This window comes from Arachis stenosperma, chromosome 1 (genome assembly GCF_014773155.1).
Source record: "Arachis stenosperma cultivar V10309 chromosome 1, arast.V10309.gnm1.PFL2, whole genome shotgun sequence".
NCBI classification, from domain to species: domain Eukaryota; kingdom Viridiplantae; phylum Streptophyta; class Magnoliopsida; order Fabales; family Fabaceae; genus Arachis; species Arachis stenosperma.
Window position 1 is genome coordinate 102,269,557 of NC_080377.1, and position 19,310 is coordinate 102,288,866.

Below are 19,310 nucleotides of genomic sequence, written 5' to 3' on the forward strand. Positions count from 1 at the left end.
GATGGGGTTCGGTAGAAGATAGAGTGCATGAAACTCCATGTTGTTGTAAAGATATATTACACCATTACCACCTCCACTTGACAAAAATCTCGTATGGCAACAAAACACATACCAAATATGGTTTGCAATTAAAAAAACACAACTGAAAGGGTTCTTAAATAGATTCAAGATCAGTGCCGGAAGATATAAGATAACAAAACATTACCCGAGTGTAGTTAGAACGTATAGGCTCCAGTTCAGTAGAAGGTGGAGCTGTTTCAAATTCTACTAGAGATGAGTAACCAAGATGGATGGCTACCCATCGCAGGAATGTCCTAAGGTCTTGTTCACTTATTCTACCAATAGGATTTATATCTGCCGCATTGCAATCATACTGTAAAAGAGATAAACTTTGGTAACTGATGTGTAATAGACCACAAAAATGAAAAATAACAATTCAAAAAATAATAATTGAAATCTGTGTAGACCTTTGTCAAGTAACCACGTAATCCTTCATCCACATTTGAGCTCTCCAAGACAAGATAAAACCCTGGTTTGTTGTCAACCCAAGGCAATACTGATGCTAACGTGAAAGCAGGCACCATCCTGATTCTAGCTTTTATGTTTCGCAAGTTTAGATTCTTAACATTAGATCCACCATCTACTTGTAAAGGCATACAAAAGAATTATATGACCTATAACAGCATGAAAACATAAACAATTAAACTCATAAGATTTCCAAGCTTTTAGTTAGGATAAAAATGTTAGATTCCGCGCAATGAAACTAAGTTTCTTCCAGTTTGACCAGTTAGTAGCTTGGTCCTAATATCAATATGGAGATCTACATATGACTATTTATATTTGTAACACTTATTTATCTCATTATCAACATACTCTTGGGCAGAAGTCCAAGTGTATGAAAACACAGAGTTTTGGTACTTGCTAACTATGATTAAATAATTCACTAGTCCATGCTTCATTTACCTTATAGCATGGTCTCTTCCTGTAAGTGTTTGGAATAATGACAAAAATGCAGATACAACTCCCTCAATGGAAAGATCAAGGTGCCATGAACCAAAAGTAGCAGAAGTGGACTGATCTTTATAAACATTGATGAAGATCTATGGAAATAGCAGATATAAACTCAGTTGTACAAACAAAGATTGAAAAAAAGAAGGACATTAAATTTATTACTTACCTGTTCTCAGATCCCATAAAAACAATATAGAATATTCGCTTGGCAAGTTCTCTGCTATCAGTAGGATATTGTCCATCTTTGTAGTTTCCTATTCTTATTGCATCACCTTTAACTTGTTCATCTCCATTTGCGATTTCTGCAGGTAGAAGTGAATCACTAGTGAATGCCACATAAACTACAAGATTTTGTTTATTCCACATCTTTCACGTTTGAAAAGTGTAAAAGAAAAAAGAGATAGACATCCTTATTTTATTACTAGAAATTGTTTCAGATTGGTTTCAATGAAAGAATTCAAAACACAAAGAACAAAGAAAAAGGACAATATCGATGAAAGTCCAATTCTATAGGTAATTCAATAATTATCTAATTATGTATCACCTCTTAACCACCATTCCTTGAGATCCTTTTATTGGTGGTACTTAACAAAGGTTTGATTAGTGGTCAGTTGAATAGTATGCTTTTTCCTAAGGGTAAACCACAAAAAATGCGCAAAAAATTATTTTAGCGCTAACAAAAATATTTTTGAATACTTTTTTCCACAAAAATGCCCTCAAAAAATTTAAAAACATTGCATGTTCCATTAATGAAAAAAATGTGACGTGGCTAACGGAGCATTCAACGTGGCAAGTGAGATTCTAACATTCTCCGTTTGTCAATAATAAATTTCGGAGATATTTTTGTTAGTGATAAAATACTTTGGGTTCATTTTGGTAGTTTACTCTTGTTCCTAAATAAGTAGCATTTGTTTGTACGCACGATTAACATAGCTTCTACATACTACCACAACTTGTGCAGGTGATAGAACCTTGAAGGTATATCAGAATTTAACACCATTTGACATCAATCCAAATGTACATTTAACAACCAGCTGATAGATGCAACCAACGATTGCAGCAACTGCTGAACTGTCAGCTCTCCTAAAAAGGAGAAGCAGAAAACCAGATGCTACGCTTCTTCTTAAATAGTCCCATAACCAGCAACAAGGTCCAAATGATATCTCCTCCTCAGGAGAGTCATACTTGATCTGTGAAGCATATATCATATTCAATTAAAAGGTACAAAAACACTATATGGTACTTCCACTAAAGGAACCTTAGTTTTATAGCTTGCTTGCTCTTGAAAGCTACTTACGGATCCTCTTAGGCTTGCCACCTACTAATAGAAAAAATAAAGTTATGAAACCAAATCCAATGTCAACAGTTGAGGATTAAAGTGGCATTGCATGCATTTTAGGTGGGAGTTCATGCAATAACTACCATGTTTAGATCCATTTGTGCAACCACAACCTTAATATCCTATAAAGAAAATTGTGACCCTTGTGCAATGAGATCACCATTGACCACAACACAAGCACAACCATCTGTTACGAGTAAATTTTAAGAAATGAACAAAAATGTCACATAAGTAAAATCTCCAAAAGTTGGAAAAGAAGCTAAAATAACAGTTCACATGTCGATATATCACTTGCATATATTTGAAGTTATTCATTCTCCAGAATATGCATTTGATACAAAATTCAAAGCATTATATCTTGGTATTAATGAGAAATATATTCTACAATAGTAAATACGGCCACTATCGCATCCTTTGTGATTTCTATACATGTATACTCCACCACGAGTGTGAGTGGCATCTATAAAAGCACGAAGACGAACATTAAACTTTCTAAGTTGGTGATGACTTCCACTAGCATACATAAATATTTCAACCCCATTCAATGTAAGCTCAGAATGTGGGGGAGTTGGAGTAAATAACTCTTCACAAACTTCAGCTGAAATAGCTCTACAATTTTGAAATACATCGAATCAGAAGTTGGAATGACAATATATAAATTAAGTATACACAAACACAAATACACAGTAGTTGGAACACACTAGTTCTTAACATGCATTTACATATTATTCAGAATTCGTAAGTAAACACACTAAATAACCCTTAAAAAAAGCTAAACTAATAAACACTTTAAAAATATAGCTTGTGATTATGCAACATACGTGTCCTTAAACTTTAGAAATCCATAATCAAAGGGAACCGATGTCTTGCCTAACGTCTCAGCTATCTCGCAGGGAAGCTGAAAATGGGCAAGATGATCTCTCGGCTTCCACATCGTGGACCACCGAAGTTCTCTATAATTTTCATTGTTCGCAAGCCACATCTTTGGGCGTATCATGAGAATCTTGCGATTCAAACAAAGTACCTGACAATTGTTGCGCTCAGAGTCCTTGATAATAGGCATTTCAATGCTACACACAATTCCATTCGTCAACTCACATACTAAGATATCTTTCAAACATTCCCATCTGAAAACCGAAACCACAACATACTTCACAACGTAATCAAATAAATTTTCATCATTTTCTAATTGAAAAGAAAGAAAAATAGAAAAAAGGAACGAGTTAAGTTATTACGCGTGTGTGACGGTGTCGAGTTCCAAGAAGTGTTCTTCACAGACATGGCCGGTAAGCTCGAGCTTAGGGCCGAGCCTAATAACGGTGCCGGATTGTTTTATGATAGCGAAGAATTCCTTGATTCATTGAGTGTTTGAATCGAAGTCCATGGCCCATTGGTTGAGATCGCAAGTGGCAACCTTCGACAGCCTCATCATCACGAACTTGGAACAGAAACAGAAAAAAAAGGCTTATTTGTGAAACTATACAATGGCTAAAATTGAAGAGGAAGGTGACAGCAATCATCAAATTGGACTTCTAGAAAGCCTATGACAGAGTCAAGTGGATTTCTGTTGATATTGGGCTAGAAAAGATGGGTTCGGTAGAAGATAGAGTGCATGAAACTCCATGTTTTATAAAGATATATTCCACCATTACCACCTCCACTTGACAAAAATCTCATATGGCAACAAAACACATACCAAGTATGGTTTGCAATTAAAAAAACACAACTGAAAGGGTTCTTAAATAGATTCAAGATCAGTGCCGAAAGATATAAGATAACAAAACATTAACTGAGTGTAGTTAGAACGTATAGGCTCCAGTTCAGCAGTAGGTGGAACTGCTTCAATTTCTGCTAAAGATGAGTAACCAAGATGGATGGCTACCCATCGCAAGAATGTCCTAAGGTTCTGTTTAATTATTCTACCAATAGGGTTTATATCTGCCGCACTGCAATCATACTGAAAAAGAGATAAACTTTGGTAACTGATGTGTAATGGTCCACAAAAATGAGAAATAACAATTCAAAAAATAATAATTGAAATCTGTGTAGACCTTTGTCAAGTAACCACGTAATCCTTCATCCACATTTGAGCTCCCCAAGACAAGATAAAACCCTGGTTTGTTGTGAACCCAAGGCAATACTGATGTTAACGTGACAGCAAGCACCATACTGATTCTAGCTTGTATGTTTTGCAAGGTTAGATTCTTAACATTAGATCCACCATCTACCTGTAAAGGCATACAAAGAAATTATTTGACCTATAACAGCATGAAAACATAAACAATTAAACACATCATATTTTCAAACTTTTAGTTAGGATAAAAATGTTAGATTCCCCGCAATGAAACTAAGTTTTTGCCAGTTTGACCAGTTAGTAGCTTGGTCCTAATATCAATATGGTGATCTACATATGACTATTTATATTTGTAACACTTCATTATCATCATACTCTTGGGTAGAAGTCCAAGTGTATGAAAACACACAGTTCTGGTACTTACTAGCTATGATTAAAATAATTCACTAGTCCATGCTTCATTTACCTTATAGCATGGTCTCTTCCTGTAAGTGTTTGGAACAATGACAAAAACGCAGATACAACTCCCTCAATGGAAAGATCAAGGTGCCATGAACCAAAAGTAGCAGAAGTAGACTGATCTTTATAAACATTGATGAAGATCTATGGAAAGAGCAAATATAAACTTAGTTGTACAAACAAAGATTGAAAAAAAGAAGGACATTAAATTTATTACTTACCAGTTCTTAGATCCCATAAAAACAACATAGAATATTCGCTTGGCAAATTCTCTGCTATCAGTAGGATATTGTCTATCTTTGTAGTTTCCTATTCTTATTGCATCAGCTTTAACTTGTTCATCTCCATTTGCGATTTCTGCAGGTAGAAGTGAATCACTAGTGAATGCCACATAAACTACAAGGTTTTGTTTATTCCACCTCTTTCACGTTTGAAAAGTGTAAAAGAAAAAAGAGATAGACATCCTTATTTTATTACTAGAAATTGTTTCAGATTGGTTTCAATGAAAGAATTCGAAACACAAAGAAAAAAAAAAGGACAATATCGATGAAAGTCCAATTCTATAGGTAATTCAATAATTATCTAATTATCTATCACCTCTTAACCACCATTCCTTGAGATCCTTTTATTGGTGGTACTTAACAAAGGTTTGATTAGTGGTCAGTTGAATAGTATGCTTGTTCCTAAAAAAACCACAAAAAATGCACCCAAATTATTTTAGCGCTAACAAAAATATTTTTGAATACTTTTATAAAGAAAATATCCTCAAATAATTTAAAAACATTGCCTGTTCCATTAATGAATAAAATGTGATGTGGCTAATGGAGCATTCAACGTGGCAAGTGAGACTCTAACATTCTCCGTTTGTCACATCGTTCTTTTCCATTAAAGTAGAACATTTCAGTTAACAAATGTCCATTTTTTGTCAAATTTTTAAATAATTTGAGGTTATTTTTGTCAATAATAAATTTTGGAGACATTTTTGTCAGTGATAAATACTTTGGGTTCATTTTGGTAGTTTACTCTTGTTCCTAAATAAGTAGCATTTGTTTGTATGCACGATTAACATAGCTTCTACATACTACCACAAGTTGGGCAGGTGATAGAACCTTGAAGGAATATCAGAACTTAACACCACTTGACATCAATCTAAATGTACATTTTACAATCAGCTGACAGATGCAACCAACGATTGCAGTAGCTGATGAACTGTCTGCTCTCCTAGAAAGGAGAAGCAGAAAACCAGATGCTCTGCTTCTTCTTAAATAGTTCCATAACCAGCAACCAGGTCCAAATGGTATCTCCTCCTCAGGAGAGTGATACTTGATCTGTGAAGCATATATCATGTTCAATTAAAAGGTACACAAATACTATATGGTACTTCCACTAAAGGAACTTTAGTTTTACAGCTTGCTTGCTCTTGAAAGCTACTTATGGATCCTCTTAGGCTTGCTACCTACCAATAGAAAAAATAAAGTTATGAAACCAAATCCAGTGTCAACAGTTGAGGATTAAAATGGCATTGCATGCATTATAGGTGGGAGTTCATGCAACAAATACCATGTTTAGATCCATTTCTGCAACCACAACCTCAACATCCTTTAAAAAAAATTGTGATCCTTGTGCAATAAGATCTCCATTGATTACAACACAAGCACAACCATCTGTTACGAGTAAATTTTAAGAAATGAACAAAAAGGTCACATAAGTAAAATCTCCAAAAGCTGAAAAAGAAGCTAAAATAATAGTTAACATGTCAATATATCAACTTGCATATATTTGAAGGTATTCATTCTCCAGAATATGCATTAGACACCAAACTCAAAGCATTATATCATTGTATTAAGAGAAACATATTCTACAATAGTAAAGACGGCTACCATCGCATCCTTAGTGATTTCTATACATGTATACTCCGCCACGAGTGTGAGTGGCATCAATAAAAGCCCGAAGACGAACATTAAACTTTTTAAGTTGGTGATGGACATACATAAATACTTCAACCCCATTCAATATAAGCTCAGAATGTGGGGGACTTGGAGTCAACAACTCTTCACAACCTTCAGCAGAAATAGCTCTACAATTTTGAAATATATCAAATCAGAAGTTGGAATGACAATAAATAAATTAAGCATACACAAACACAAAGACACAGTAGTTGGAACACACTAGTTTTTAACATGCATTTACACATTATCTAGAATTCGTAAGTAAACACACTAAATAACCCTTAAAAAAACTAAACTAATAAACACTTTAAAAATATAGCTTGCGATTATGCAACATACGTGTCATTAAACTTTAGAAATCCATAATCAAAGGGAACCGATGTCTTGCCTAACATGTCAAGTGTATGAAAACACGGAGTACTGGTACTTGCTAGTTATGATTAAAATAATTCACTAGTCCATGCTTCATTTACCTTATAGCATGGTCTCTTCCTGTAAGTATTTGGAACAATGACGAAAACGTAGATACAACTCCATCAATGGAAAGATCAAGGTGCCATGAACCAAAAGTAGCAAAAGTAGACTGATCCTTATAAACATTGATGAAGATCTATAGAAATAGCAGATATAAACTAATTATACAGACAAAGATCGAAAAAAAGAAGGACGTTAAATTTATTACTTACCTGTTTTCAGATCCCATAAAAAAATATAGAATATTCCTTGGCAAATTCTCTACTATCAGTAGGATATTATCCATCTTTGTTATTTCCTATTCTTATTGCGTCAGCTTTAATTTATTCATCTCCATTTACAATTTTTGCAGGTAGAAGTGAATCACTAATGAATGTCACATAAACTACAAGGTTTTATTTATTCCACCTCTTCCACGTTTAAAAAATGTAAAAGAAAAAAGAGATAGACATCCTGACTTTATTACTAGAAATTGTTTCAGATTGGTTTCAACGAAAGAATTCAAATCACATAAAACTAAGAAAAAGTACAATATCGATGAAAGTCCAATTCTTTAGGTAATTCAATAATTATCTAATTATGTATCACCTCTTAACCACCATTCCTTGAGATCCTTTTATTGGTGGTACTTAACAGAGGTTTAATTAGTGGTCAATTGAATAGTATGCTTGTTCCTAAGGGTAAACCATAAAAGATGCACCCAAATTATTTTAGCGCTAACAAAAATATTTTTGAGTTTCGTTATCAACAAAAATGCCCTCAAAATATTTAAAAACTTGCCAAAATGCCCAATCATGATCAAAGGCTTGTTTCGTTAATAGAAAAAATGTGACCTGGCTAATGGAGCATTCAACATGGCAAGTGAGACTCTGACATTCTCCGTTTATCACATCGTTCTTTTTCATTAACCTAGAACATTTCAGTTCATAGATGTGCATTTTTTTGTCATAATTTTAAATAATTTGAGAATATTTGTCAATAATAAATTTCAGAGACAATTTTGTCAGTGATAAAATACTTTTGGTGTATTTTTGGTGGTTCACTCTTGTACCTAAAGAAGCAGTATTTGTTTGTATGCAACAAGTTGGGCAGGTGATAGAACCTTGAAGGTTATCAGAATCCCGCAGCACTTGACATCAATCCAAATGTACCTTTAACAACCAGCTAACACATGCACCCAATAATTACAGCAACTAATGAACTGTCTGTTCCACCAGAAAGGGAAAGCAGAAAACCAGATGCTCCACTTCTTCTTAAATTGTCCCATAACCAGCAACTAGGTCCAAATGCTATTTCTTCCTCAGAAGAATGATACTTGATCTGTAAAGCATATATCATATTCAATTAGCAACTTGGCAGCCCGAGCAATTGAAGGAATAATATTGTGACATTATCTAAAAGTTGTAACTCAAAATAGTAACAACGTGCATTACCTTTAATGGAATGGAAAGACAATGTTTAAGATTAAAAGGTACACAAAAACTATATGGTACTTCCACTGAAGGAACCTTAGTTTTACATCTTGCTTGCTCTTGAAAGCTACTTACAGAACCTCTTAGGCTTGCTTCCTACCTATAGAAAAAATGGAGTTATCAAACCAAATCTAATGTCAACAGTTGAGGATTAAACTGGCATTGCATGCATTATAGGTGGGAGGTCATGCAACAAATACCATGTCTAGATCCATTTGTGCAACCACAACTTCAACAACCTTTAAAGAAATTTTGTAACCATTGTGTAATGAGATCGCCATTGACCACAACACAAGTACAGCCATCTGTTACGAGTAAATTTTAGGAAATGAACAAAAAGGCCACATAAGTAAAATCTCCAGAAGCTGGAAAAGAAGCTAAAATAACAGTTAACGTTTCCATATATCAACTTGCATATATTTGAAGGTATTTATTCTCTAGAATATGCATCAGACACCAACTTCAAAACATTATATCATTGTATTAAGAGAAATATATTCTACCATAGTAAAGACGACCACCATCACATTCTTGGTGATTGCTATACATGTATACTCTGTCACGAGTGTGAGTGGCATCTATAAAGGCACAAAGATGAACATCAAGCTTTCTAAGTTAGTGATGACTTCCATTGGCATTCATAAATACTTCAATCCCATTCAATGCAAGCTCAGAATGTGAGAGGGTTGGAGTAAACAGCTCTTCACAAACTTCAACCAAAATAGCTCTACAATTTTGAAATAAATATCATATTAGAAGTTGGAATGACAATAAATAAATTAAGCATACACAAATACACAGTAGTTGGAACACACTAGTTCTTAACATGCATTTACACATTATCTGGAATTCGTAAGTAAACACACTAAATAACTCTTAAAAAAACTGAAATAATAAACACTTTAAAAATATAACTTGTTATTATACAACATACGTGTCCTTAAACTTCAGAAATCCATAACCAAAGGTAATTGATGTCTGACCTAACTTCAGAAGTAGACTGATATTTATGAACATTGACGAGGACCTATAGAAATAGCAGATATAAAGTCAGTTGTACAGACAAAGATTGAAAAACAGAAGGACATCAAAATTTATTACTTACTTGTTTTCAGATCCCATAAAAACAATATAGAATATTCGCTTGGAAAATTCTTTGCTATCAGTAGGATATTGTCCATCTTTGTAGTTTTCTATTCTTATTGCATCAGCTTTAACTTGTTTATCTCCATTTCAAATTTCTGCAGACAGAAGTAAATCACTAATGAATGCTACATAAATTACAAGGTTTTGTTTATCCCACCTGTTCCACGTTTGAAAAATGTAAAAGAAAAAAGAGATAGACATCCTGATTTTATTACTATAAATTGTTTCAGATTGGTTTCAATGAAAGAATTCAAAACACACAGAACTAAGAAAAAGTACAATATCGATGAAAGTCCAATTCCATAAGCAATTCAATAATCATCTAATTATGTATCACCTCTTAAGCACCCTTCCATGAGATCTTTTTATTGGTGGTACTTAATAGAGGTTTGATTAGCGATCAGTTAAATAGTATGTTTGTTCCTAAGGGTAAACGACAAAAAATGCACCCAAATTATTTTAGGGCTAACAAAAATATTTTTGAATTTCGTTATCAACAAAAATACCCTCAAAATATTTAAAAACGTGTCAAAATGCCCAATTGTGATCAAAATATTTTAACGGAGCATTCAACGTGGCAAGTGAGACTTTGACATTTTCCGTTTGTCACATCATTCTTTTCCATTAACGTAGAACATTTTAATTCATAGATGTGAATTTCTTATAACATTTTAAAATAATTTGAGGATATTTTTTCCATAATAAATTTTGGAGACATTTTTGTCATTGATAAAATACTTTGGGTGCATTTTTTGTGGTTTACTCTTGTTCCTAAACAAAAAGTATTTATTTGTATGCACTATTAACATAGATTCTACATATTACCACAAGTTGGACAGGTGATAGAACCTTGAAGGTATATCAGAATCTTGTGACATTATCTAAAAGTTGCAACTCAAAATGTTAACAACGTGCATTACCTTTAGTGGAATGGAAAGCCGATGTTTAAGATTAAAAGGTACACAAAGACTATATGGTACTTCCACTGAAGGAACATTAGTTTTACAGCTTGCTTGCTCGTGAAAGCTACTTTTAGATCCTCTTAGGTTTGCCACCTACCAATAAAAAAAATGGAGTTATGAAACCAAATCTAATGTCAACAGTTGAGGAATAAAATGGCATTTCATGTATTATAGGTGGGAGGTCATGCAACAAATACCATGTCTAGATCCATTTGTGCAACCACAACCTCAATATCCTTTAAAAAAAATTGTGACCCTTGTGCAATGAGATCACCATTGACCACAACACAAGCACAACTATCTGTTATAAGTAAATTTTAAGAAATGAACAAAAAGGCCATATAAGTAAAATTTCCAAAAGCTGGAAAAGAAGCTAAATTAACAGTTAACGTATCTATATATCAACTTGCATATATTTGAAGGTATTCATTCTCCAGAATATGCATTAGACACCAACTTCAAAGCATTATATCATTGTATTAAGAGAAACATATTCTACCATAGTAAAAATGGTCACCAGCACATCCTTGGTGATTGCTATACATGTATACTCCGTCACGAGTGTGAGTGGCATCTATAAAAGCACAAAGACAAACATCAAGCTTTCTAAGTATCTGATGACTTCCACTGGCATTCATAAATACTTCAACCCCATTCAATGCGACCTCAGAATGTGGGGGAGTTGGAGTAAACAGCTCTTCACAAACTTCAGCTGAAATATCTCTACAATTTTCAAATAAACATCGAATCAGAAATTGGAATGACAATAAATAAATTAAGCATACACAAACACACAGTAGTTGGAACACACTAGTTCTTAACACGCATTTACACATTATCTAGAATTCGTGAGTAAACATACTAAATAACCCTTAAAAAAACTAAACTAATAAACACTTTAAAAATATAGCTTGTGATTATGTAACATACGTGTCCTTAAACTTCAGAAATCGATAACCGAAGGGAACCAATGTCTGGCCTAACGCCTCAGCTATCTCGTCAGGAATCTGAAAATAGACAAGATGATCTCTCGGCTTCCACACCGTGAACCATCGAAGTTATTTATAATTGCCATCGTTCGCAAGCCACATCTTTGGGCGTATCATGAGAATCTTGCGATTCAAACAAAGAACTAGACAATTGTAGTGCTTAGAGTCCTTAATAATAGCCATTCCAATGTTACACAAAATTCCATCCGTTAAATCATATAATAAGATATCTTTCAAATATTCCCATCTGAAACCAAAACCACAGCATACTTCACAATGTAATCCAATCGATTTCCATCATTTTCTAATTGAAAAGAAAGAAAAATAGAAAAAACAAACGAGTGAATTTATTATGCATGTGTGACGGTGTCGAGTTCCAAAAATTGGTCTTCACAGCCATAGCCAGTAAGCTCGAGTTCAAGGCCGAGCCTAATGACGGCGTCAAATTGTTTAGCGATAGCGATGGAGTTCTATATTCCCTGAGTGTTTGCATCGAAGTCCATGGCCCATTGGTTGAGATTGCAAGTGGCAACCTTCAACAGCTTCATCCTCACGAACTTGGAATGGAAACCGAAAAGAAAGGTTTATTTGTGAAACTATACAATAGTTAAAACTGAAGAGGAAGGTGTCAGCAATCATTAAATTGGACTTCTAGAAAGCCTATGACAGAGTCAAGTGGATCTCTGTTGATATTGGGCTAGAAAAGATGGGGTTCGGTAGAAGATAGAGTGCATGAAACTCCATGTTGTTGTAAAGATATATTCCACCATTACCACCTCCACTTGACAAAAATCTCATATGGCAACAAAACACATACCAAATATGGTTTGCAATTAAAAAAACCCAACTGAAAGGGTTCTTAAATAGATTAAAGATCAGTGCCAAAAGATATAAGATAACAAAATATTACCTGAGTGTAGTTAGAACGTATAGGCTCCAGTTTAGCAGTAGGTGGAGTTGCTTCAATTTCTGCTAGAGATGAGTAACCAAGATGGATGGCTGCCCTTCGCAGGAATGTCCTAACGTCCTGTTTACTTATTCTACCAATAAGATAATCATACTGTAAAAGAGATAAACTTTGGTAACTGATGTGTAATAGACCACAAAAATGAGAAATAACAATTCAAAAAATAATAATTGGAATCTGTGTAGACTTTTGTCAAGTTACCACGTAATCCTTCATCCATATTTGAGCTTTCCAAGACAAGATAAAACCCTGGTTTGTTGTGAACCCAAGGCAATACTGATGCTAACGTGAAAGCAAGCACCATCCTGATTATAGCTTGTATGTTTTGCAAGCTTAGATTCTTAACATTAGATCCACCATCTACCTGTAAAGGCATACAAAGAAATTATTTGACCTATAATAGCATGAAAACATAAATAATTAAACACATCAGATTTCCAAGCTTTTAGTTAGGATAAAAATGTTAGATTCCCCGCAATGAAACTAAGTTTTTGCCAGTTTGACCAGTCAATAGCTTGATCCTAATATCAATAGGGAGATCTACATATGACTATTTATATTTATAACACTTATTTATCTCATTATCAACATACTCTTGGGTAGAAGTCCAAGTGTATGAAAACACACAGTTCTGGTACTTGCTAGCTATGATTAAAATAATTCACTAGTCCATGCTTCATTTACCTTATAGCATGGTCTCTTCCTGTAAGTGTTTGGAACAATGACAAAAACGCAGATACAACTCCCTTAATGGAAAGATCAAGGTGCTATGAACCAAAAGTAGTAGAAGTAGACCGATCTTTATAAACATTGATGAAGATCTATGGAAATAACAGATATAAACTTAGTTGTACAAACAAAGATTGAAAAAGAAGGACATTAAATTTATTACTTACCTGTTCTCAGATCCCATAAAAATAATATCGAATATTTGCTTGGCAAATTCTCTGCTATCAGAAGGATATTGTCCATCTTTGTAGTTTCCTATTCTTATTGCATCTATTTTAACTTGTTCATCTCCATTTGCAATATCTGCAGGTAGAAGTGAATCACTAATGAATGCCACATAAACTACGAGGTTTTGTTTATTCCACCTCTTTCAGGTTTGAAAATTGTAAAAGAAAAAAAGAGATAGACATCCTTATTGTATTATTAGAAATTGTTTGAGATTTGTTTCAATGAAAGAATTCAAAACACAAAGAACTAAGAAAAAGGACAATATCAATGAAAGTCCAATTCTATAGGTAATTCAATAATTATCTAATTATGTATCACCTCTTAATCAACATTCCTTGAGATCCTTTTATTGGTGGTACTTAACAAAGGTTTGATTAGTGGTCAGTTGAATAGTATGCTTATTCCTAAGGGTAAACCACAAAAAATGCACCCAAATTATTTCAGCGCTAACAAAAATATTTTTGAATACTTTTATCCACAAAAATGCCCTCAAATAATTTAAAAACATTGCATGTTCCATTAATGAAAACATGTGACGTGGCTAACGGAGCATTCAACGTAGCAAGTGAGACTCTAACATTCTCCGTTTGTCACATCGTTCTTTTACATTAACGTAGAACTTTTCAGTTCACAGATGTCTATTTTTTGTCAAATTTTTAAATAATTTGAGGATATTTTTGTCAATAATAAATTTCGGAGACATTTTTGTTAGTGATAAAATACTTTGGGTTCATTTTGGTAGTTTACTCTTGTTCATAAATAAGTAGCATTTGTTTGTATGCATGATTAACATAGCTTCTACATACTGCCACAACTTGGGCAGGTGATAGAACCTTTAAGGTATATCAGAATTTAACACCACATGACATCAATCCAAATGTACATTTAACAACCAGCTAACAGATGCACCTAACGATTGTAGCAACTGATGAACTGTCTGCTCTCCTAGAAAGGAGAAGCAGAAAACCAGATGCTCCGCTTCTTCTTAAATAGTCCCATAACCAACAACCAGCTCTAAATGATATCTCCTCTTCAGGAGAGTGATACTTGATCTGTGAATCATATATCATATTCAATTAAAAGGTACACAAACACTATATGGTACTTTCACTGAAGGAACCTTAGTTTTACAGCTTGCTTGCTCTTGAAAGCTACTTACAGATCCTCTTAGGCTTGCCACCTACCAATAGAAAAAATAAAGTTATGAAACCAAATCCAATGTCAACAGTTGAGGATTAAAATGGCATTGCATGCATTATAGGTGAGAATTCATGCAACAAATACCATGTTTAGATCCATTTGTGCAACCACAACCTCAACATCCTTTAAAAAAAATTTGTGACCCTTGTGCAATGAGATCACCATTGATTACAACACAAGCATAACCATCTGTTACGAGTAAACTTTAAGAAATGAACGAAAAGGTCACATAAGAAAATCTCCAAAAGCTGGAAAAGAAGCTAACGTAACAGTTAACATGTCGATATATCAACTTGCATATATTTGAAGGTATTCATTCTCCAGAATATGCATTAGACACCAAACCCAAAACATTATATCATTGTATTAAGAGAAAGATATTCTACAATAGTAAACACGGCTACCATCACATCCTTAGTGATTTCTATACATGTATACTCCGCCATGAATGTGAGTGGCATCTATAACAACACGAAGACGAACATTAAACGTTCTAAGTTGGTGATGACTTTCACTAGCATACATAAATACTTCAACCCCATTCAATGTAAGCTCAGAATGTGGGAGAGTTGGAGTAAACAACTTTTCATAAACTTCATCCGAAATAGCTCTACAATTTTGAAATAAACATCGAATCAGAAGTTGGAATGACAATAAATAAATTAAGCATACACAAACACAAATACACAGTAGTTGGAACACACTAGTTTTTAACATGCATTTACACCTTATCTATAATTTGTAAGTAAACACACTAAATAACCCTTAAAAAAACTAAACTAATACACACTTTAAAAATATAGCTTGTGATTATGCAACATACGTGTCCTTAAACTTTAGAAATCCATAATAAAAAAGAACCGATGTCTTGCCTAACATCTCAGCTATCTCGCAGGGAAGATGAAAATGGACAAGATGATATCTTGGCTTACACACCGTGGACCATCGAAGTTCTCTATAATTGCCATCGTTCGCAAGCCACATCTTTGGGCGTATCATGAGAATCTTGCGATTCAAACAAAGAACCTGACAATTGTTGCACTCAAAGTCCTTGATAATAGGCATTCCAATGCTACACACAATTTCATCCGTCAAATCACATACTAAGATATCTTTCAAACATTCACATCTGATAACCAAAACCACAGCATACTTCATAATGTAATCAAATTAATTTTCATCATTTTCTAATTGAAAAGAAAGAAAAATAGAAAAAAAGAATGAGTGAAGTTATTATGCGTGTGTGACGGTGTCGAGTTCCAAGAAGTGGTCTTCACAGACATAGCCAGTAAGCTCGAGCTCAGGGCCGAGCCTAATAACGGCGCCGGATTGGTTTGCGATAGCGAAGGAGTCCTTGATTCATTGAGTGTTTGAATCGAAGTCCATGGTCCATTGGTTGAGATTGCAAGTGACAACCTTCAACAGCCTCATCCTCACGAACTTGGAACGAAAACAGAAAAGAAAGGTTTATCTGTGAAAACACACAGTTCTGGTACTTGCTAGCTATGATTAAAATAATTCACTAGTCCATGCTTCATTTACCTTATAGCATGGTCTCTTCCTGTAAGTGTTTGGAACAATGACAAAAGCGTAGATACAACTCCCTCAATGAAAAGATCAAGGTGCCATGAACCAAAAGTAGCAGAAGTAGACTGATCTTTATAAACATTGATGAAGATCTATGAAAATAGCAGGTATAAACTCAATTGTACAAACAAAGATTGAAAAAAGGAAGGACATTAAATTTATTACTTACCTGTTCTCAGATCCCATAAAAACAACATAGAATATTCGCTTGGTAAATTCTCTACTATCAGTAGGATATTGTCCATCTTTGAATTTCCTATTCTTATTGCATCAGCTTTAACTTGTTCATCTCTATTTGCAATTTCTGCAGGTAGAAGTGAATTACTAATGAATACCACATAAACTACAAGGTTTTGTTTATTCCACCTCTTCCACGATTGAAAAGTGTAAAAGAAAAAAGAGATAGACATCCTTATTTTATTACTAGAAATTGTTTCAGATTGGTTTCAATGAAAGAATTCAAAACACACAGAACTAAGAAAAAGTACAATATCGATGAAAGTCCAATTCCATAAGCAATTCAATAATCATCTAATTATGTATCACCTCTTAAGCACCCTTCCATAAGATCCTTTTATTGGTGGTACTTAATAGAGGTTTGATTAGCGATCAGTTAAATAGTATGTTTGTTCCTAAGGGTAAACGACAAAAAATGCACCCAAATTATTTTAGGGCTAACAAAAATATTTTTGAATTTCGTTATCAACAAAAATGCCCTCAAAATATTTAAAAACGTGTCAAAATGCCCAATTGTGATCAAAATATTTTAACGGAGCATTCAACGTGGCAAGTAAGACTTTGACATTCTCCGTTTGTCACATCATTCTTTTCCATTAACGTAGAACATTTTAATTCATAGATGTGAATTTTTTGTAACATTTTAAAATAATTTGAGGATATTTTTTTCCATAATAAATTTTGGAGACATTTTTGTCATTGATAAAATACTTTGGGTGCATTTTTTGTGGTTTACTCTTGTTACTAAACAAGAAGTATTTGTTTGTATGCACTATTAACATAGCTTCTACATATTGCCACAAGTTGGACAGGTGATAGAACCTTGAAGGTATATCAGAACCTTGTGACATTATCTAAAAGTTGCAACTCAAAATGTTAACAACGTGCATTATCTTTAGTGGAATGGAAAGCCGATGTTTAAGATTAAAAGGTACACAAAGGCTATATGGTACTTCCACTGAAGGAACATTAGTTTTACAGCTTGCTTGCTCGTGAAAGCTACTTATAGATCCTCTTAGGTTTGCCACCTACCAATAGAATAAATGGAGTTATGAAACAAAATCTAATATCAACAGTTGAGGAATAAAATGGCATTTCATGTATTATAGGTGGGAGGTCATGCAACAAATACCATGTCTAGATCTATTTGTGCAACCACAACGTCAACATCCTTTAAAGAAAATTGTGACCCTTGTGCAATGAGATCACCATTGACCACAACACAAGCACAACTATCTGTTATAAGTAAATTTTAAGAAATGAACAAAAAGGCCATATAAGTAAAATCTCCAAAAGCTGGAAAAGAAGCTAAATTAACAGTTAACGTATCCATATATCAACTTGCATATATTTGAAGGTATTCATTCTCCAGAATATGCATTAGATACCAACTTCAAAGCATTATATCATTGTATTAAGAGAAACATATTCTACCATAGTAAAAACAGTCACCAGCACATCCTTGGTGATTGCTATACATGTATACTCCGTCACGAGTGTGAGTGGCATCTATAAAAGCATAAAGACGAACATCAAGCTTTCTAAGTATTTGATGACTTCCACTGGCATTCATAAATACTTCAACCCCATTCAATGCGACCTCAGAATGTGGGGGAGTTGGAGTAAACAGCTCTTCACAAACTTCAGCTGAAATATCTCTACAATTTTCAAATAAACATCGAATCAGAAATTGGAATGACAATAAATAAATTAAGCATACACAAACACACAGTAGTTGGAACACACTAGTTCTTAACACGCATTTACACATTTTCTAGAATTCGTGAGTAAACATACTAAATAACCCTTAAAAAAACTAAACTAATAAACACTTTAAAAATATAGCTTATGATTATGTAACATACGTGTCCTTAAACTTCAGAAATCCATAACCGAAGGGAACCAATGTCTGGCCTAACGCCTCAGCTATCTCGTCAGGAATCTGAAAATGGACAAGATGATATCTCGGCCTCCACACCGTGAACCATCGAAGTTATCTATAATTGCCATCGTTCGCAAGCCACATCTTTGGGCGTATCATGAGAATCTTGCGATTCAAACAAAGAACTAGACAATTGTAGCGCTTAGAGTCCTTAATAATAGCCATTCCAATGTTACACAAAATTCCATCCGTTAAATCATATAATAAGATATCTTTCAAATATTCCCATCTGAAACCAAAACCACAGCATACTTCACAATGTAATCCAATCGATTTCCATCATTTTTTAATTGAAAAGAAAGAAAAATAGAAAAAAGGAACGAGTGAAGTTATTATGCATGTGTGACGGTGTCGAGTTCCAAAAATTGGTCTTCACAGCCATAGCCAGTAAGCTCGAGTTCAAGGCCGAGCCTAATGACGGCGTCAAATTGTTTAGCGATAGCGATGGAGTTCTATATTCCCTGAGTGTTTGCATCGAAGTCCATGGCCCATTGGTTGAGATTGCAAGTGGCAACCTTCAACAGCTTCATCCTCACGAACTTGGA

The 19,310-nt window shown here is 34.1% G+C and overlaps 4 pseudogenes; all 4 read right to left on the reverse strand.

Annotated features, from left to right (window-relative positions):
- Nucleotides 1-154: 154 nt before the first annotated feature.
- On the reverse strand, nt 155-3,779 carry LOC130982818 (glutamine-dependent NAD(+) synthetase-like; annotated as a pseudogene).
- Nucleotides 3,780-4,088: 309 nt separating this feature from the next.
- LOC130982826 (glutamine-dependent NAD(+) synthetase-like) lies at nt 4,089-12,423 on the reverse strand (annotated as a pseudogene).
- A 59-nt stretch (nt 12,424-12,482) lies between these two features.
- Nucleotides 12,483-16,430, reverse strand: LOC130982835 (glutamine-dependent NAD(+) synthetase-like; annotated as a pseudogene).
- Nucleotides 16,431-16,537: 107 nt separating this feature from the next.
- Nucleotides 16,538-19,295, reverse strand: LOC130982839 (glutamine-dependent NAD(+) synthetase-like; annotated as a pseudogene).
- Between the last annotated feature and the right edge of the window lie 15 nt (nt 19,296-19,310).